Source organism: Notothenia coriiceps, unplaced genomic scaffold, assembly GCF_000735185.1.
Source record: "Notothenia coriiceps isolate Sejong01 unplaced genomic scaffold, NC01 NC01_scaffold00002072, whole genome shotgun sequence".
Taxonomy (NCBI): Eukaryota; Metazoa; Chordata; class Actinopteri; order Perciformes; family Nototheniidae; genus Notothenia; species Notothenia coriiceps.
The window spans coordinates 639292-644684 of NW_011334773.1; positions in this window are offsets into that span (position 1 = coordinate 639292).

Sequence of the window (5393 nt, forward strand, 5' to 3'; positions counted from 1 at the left end):
CACACACACACACACACACACACACACACACACACACAATCTAGTTTAGCAACTTAATTAGCTAAATGAAAAGACAAGTCAGCAAAAATGACACAACCAGCTGTGTGTTAGCCCGTTAGCTGTTAGCCACACACACACCATGCAAAACAAGGCAAAGGAAGTGAGGGTTTAAAACATCAAATAAAAAGGTTTTACAAAACGTGTAAATCTTCCAAACCTACGGTGGCCTACAGGATCAAACGAGCGACAAACGAGGCTGAAGACTTTTATTTTTGCCGCTGCTATTAATTGAACTATCTCACACTGCGCTGTAACTTTCATTTTACTCCGTTTATTTTATTATCTTTGGTTTTTAATGACTGTTTTTAAATGCCATTTTCTTAACATCTTTCATTTTTGTAAAGCACTTTGATACTTAGCCTTGTTTTGAAGGTGCTTTATGAATAAACTTGCTTTACGACGGCCCAACACATGAGGAGAAACAGAAACACACTAAGAGGTGACGTTCAAATGATGATGTAGTTTAAAATAAATATCAACAAAAACCCGTATATTCTGCAGCATCATGGAGTATATTTTTAATAATTAGAAATATTGCATAAAACCCAGTTTTGCCCAAAGCATGACGTGGCTACTTCCTCTAATCCGCTGAGTCATGGATTCAATTCACGGGTGAAGATATTAAAATAAGTGATAAAAAAATAATCAAATGAGAAGTGGGTCACCAGCTGCCGACTCGTTACCGCGGAGATGTTGTATTATTGTTATTTTAATATAAGATAAGGGGGAAATGAAAATTGAATTTATTTTTTTATATCCTCTTTAATCTTTATTACAGGCAAACAGAGAGACGATCTCTGTCTGCTGCTGAAAGCTTCCTGCAGCACACACACACACACACACACACACACACACACACACACACACACACACACACACACACACACACACACACACACACACACACACACACACACACACACACACACACACACACACACACACACACACACACACGCACACACACACACACACACACACACACACACACACATACACACACACACACACACACACACAGACACACACACACACGGGAGGCTNGACATCTATACGCTAAATATTTAAACCCCTCTCTTTAAATAGCTTCACACATTGTTCGGTAATAGATTATTTAACAACACATTGACCTCATTAAAACGCCCATTAAAGAGCAGTGTGTGTTCAATTAACCATGGGGCACACACACACGCACACACATACACACACACACACACTGACACACACACACACACACACACACACACACACACACACACACACACACACACAGACACACACTGACACACACACACACGGGAGGCTCTCGCTGCATGCTATATATGACCTAATGCTTGTGTTGGTGGTAATCAGTTGTGGTAGAAGTACGTAATTGAGTAAAAGTAGAAGTACTCAGGTCTTGAGTTAAAGTAGAAGTACTCAGGTCTTGAGTTAAAGTAGAAGTACTCAGTAATGTAACATGGAAATACTCAAGTAAAGTACAAGTACCTCAGAAGTGTACCTAAGTACAGTATCTGAGCACTTACTTCTCACCTCTGTTGATAATTCTTCTGTACTGTTGCTGAATTCAGAAGCAGGATATTTGCTCGTATTGGAGAGTTTTGAATGTAGGACACTGTTATATAATACATCTCTCACTTCCAATCAGTCCGAGCGTTTTTCGGACGCTTTAATGTGTCACTCGGGGGGATTTTCATTTCCCACGGTTGTCATAAAACGCTGCCTTGCAAACACTGTGTTTGTCTCCACACACACATTTATACACACACACACACACACACACACACACACACACACACACACACACACACACACACACACACACACACACACACACACACACAGAGGAAACTCTTCAATATGTCCGCGGAGTATATTTGCCGTTTCTTTCCCTCGTCAGCGCTTGAAGCCTCGCTGTAATGAGGCTGCCGGTCACACATTCTGGGATTAAACCGAGAAGCTTCAACACTACACAAGACTTCTCAGAAAGTACTTCGAGAGCGACACTCTGAAACTTCCTGCCTGCAGGCAGATGTTCTGTAAGTGGAGAAAGAAGCGAAACGTCAACTGGAGTTCTACGAGTGCAGAAACACAACTTTGCTTCCTAGCCTCCTGGACTTTAACGTCTGAGACTCCGCCCCACTTTACTCAGTGCTAACAGTTGTCAAACATTTGAGAACACTAGTTTGGGTTTTGGACAGTTGGAAGAATAAAACACACAACTTTAAAACATATTACTAATCTCTAATTTCCTTCTCAAAATATTGTCTTTTTCTCAGAATTTCCACTTTTTCTCAGAAATATTTTCAGATTTTGAATTTATCTTAAAATTCGTATTTTTCTCAGAATTCTCACTTACTCATTTTTTCTGAGAACTTTGACTTTTTTTCTGAATTTGTCTCTGAATTTTGACTTTTCTGATGTTTTCTCAGAACTTTTACTTTTTGTACTTTTTCTCAGAACTTTTACTTTTTCTCAAAATGTTGACTATTTTTTATTCTCACTTTTCAGATTTCTCCTTGTGATTTTCACTCCAAAATTCTTATTTTTCTAACTTTTTCTCAGTCTTCTGGCATAATTCATGACACATTTCTGACTTCCAATAAAGCTGATCCTTTTAAACCTTTTGCATTCACACAAGTATCTACACTCGATGTTGTGTACGTTTCTTCTGCACCTACGTGTGGAAACTCTTCTTGTGAATGAGAAGCTTCTCGATGAGAAAAAACCAACCAGATTGACCAGAAACCTAATCTTGGTTTTACTCACACTTTCTGCTGAGATGCTTTCTTTTCTCATGTGTTGGCGAGTCTCGGTGCTGTATCAATGAAAGCTGTTTACCTGAAGAATATCATGGTGTGTTTTCTAAAGCAGTCACTTACAGTCAGGCTGGTGAAGCGGATGTTATTTCCCAAACAAGTGGCATTCATCCCAAAGCGTCAGCGGGGGGATTTCCTTTCAGTTAGGAGAAGCAGCAGAGGAAACGTTACGCCTGTCAGCAGCAGATGTACCATTAAAATGAAGCAAATGCCGGTTTCATTTCCACAAAGCTGAACTCATGTTCTGCGATGAACGAAGGAAGCACTGCCAGAGTCTCACGGTCGGGATTAAAAGCAATAAAGCGGCATAACAGCTTCATCTGGATGCTTTTGGGTGAGGAAAACGGAATTACAAAGACATAAGGGAAAACAGAAGCTAGGAGAATTAGCCTCTCACCTCTTCTTCATCCTTATCATCGGCTGAAGAAGCGCCGACATCTGTAAAGAAACAGAGATTTCAAAGATGAATTAGTGCTCTTATGGTGCATTTCCACCATGGCGCGGAGCGCGGTTTAAGCGTGCCGTGTCGTGCCGGGCCCGTTTTTGGTTGCGTTTCCACTAGGCCTTGCTCCGGCCCGGGGCTACTTTTTCACCTTTTTACTGGGCCGACAAAATCATGGTTCTGTCAGGGCAACAACCGGGCTGCGTCGGGCTGAGTATGCTAAACTAGTGAGAGAATCGCTGGCAAGGGGGCTACAACTAACAAGATGAACAGATTTGACCGTGATTTAATTGTAAGACACGTTTCTAAATGATGCCGAAGTAACAACATACTGATACCGGTTAGTAAAAACCATGAATTAATGCTTTGACAAGTCTGCAGACGAAAAACCTTTTAAAATGCGTGTTTTCTGAATGGAGAATTTTTGTGTAATTAATTAATCTTAATTAACGCGTTAAAGTCCCGGCCCTACAAATAACATTATTCAACAAAAATAACATTATTCAACAAAAATAATTCAATAACGTGCTTTAACCACTAGGCGGTGCACACAAGGTACACACAGCATCCTAATAATAACTTTATATTATTAGTGTAGTACACTTATATATGTATAACATCTGAAGATATTTAGTTTTATTCATGTTTTTACATAATTTTACAGGATATTGCGATACTATTTCTCATGTTTTACTTCTACACATTAATATCTGATTTGTAAAACATCACAGAAAGGCATATCCGTCATTTAGCTATTGAAATTGTGATTCCATAGATGTGTCTCCCATCACCCAAATCCCCTGACTATTCTCTCAACTCAGTATTTACATTCTGATATTCAAAGAAAATCAGTAATACCTTTAAAACTACAAGTCCTTTTCTATCAGCTGTGCACCGTTATGGTGTAAATACAGCCTATCTACCGATTGGATCAAATATAAAAATCAGCCGAATTAGTGTTGATACTGCAAGAAGAGGTATTTTGTCAAAAGAAATGTAAGATGTTGTTTAATTGTTGATATATTTATGATCCACGTCACATATTCAGTTTTGGCGGCAGTTATTCAAGTTTGTTCAGAAGTCTTCTGATCAGGGCTCTATAAATAAATATCTACGGCAGATATGTAATATTTAATGCAGCCGAACGGTGTATTAGAATGCCGTTATGTGATGACTTCCAAAGAGAAAAGCAAGAACACTCGGAATAAAGTATTATTTTAAAAAAATGTTTTCGGATATCATATCGCATTAACATCATATCCCAACATGCATTGCGGCTAAAACATCCAATCAATGAGCTTCAAGCTGAGGATCTTCGGTAGTCTGTTCAGTGGGTTTGTGGTGTGTATATCGCTCGAAATATCCCTTATAGGCCTACGTCTGTTTCCGGTGACTCTATTTACGGCTAAAAAGCATGCTAAAAAGCCCAAGATTATAGAATTAAACGAATAAATAAAAACAAGGATAATTGTGTGTTATTGTTGAGTAAATAACAGTGTGTTATTTAGAAAAGAATAAAAGATTAGAAGGAAAAAAAGATTTAAAAAAATACAGATTTCAGTATTTTGAGGCTCTAAGCCCAATTTCGGCAAAAAAAAAGTCTGACATTTTACGATTTAAAATAAAAACAAATAAATAAAAAGATAAAACACTGGCATGTAATTTACGTTAGAATAAATAGAATGGTTTTGAATAATAGATGAGAGTAAAATCTACCTCACTTTACAGCCCCGCCCACTTTTGGGGAAACCAACGCTGTCATTTGAACGGCGATCAAGCTAAGCCACAGAGATCTTCTGTTACTGTCCTTTCTTCTTAAAGGAAGTAAAGAAACACGTAACTCTGGATTTGTTTTAATGTTTGAGGTGCAATAAACGACACAGCAGCTTTTTTGGCATGTTCAAACTATTATTTTCTGCCTCGCTCATGACAGTAACAGCTGGCGAAATTACAGCCTCGCCTACTGATTTTAATTTAACCATATATCGAGCCTGATTCTCGATTTCAAATGTGTGCTCTAAAATGATATGCAACAGAGGCAAGACTCCAGACCAGAGAGTTGCATGGAATAA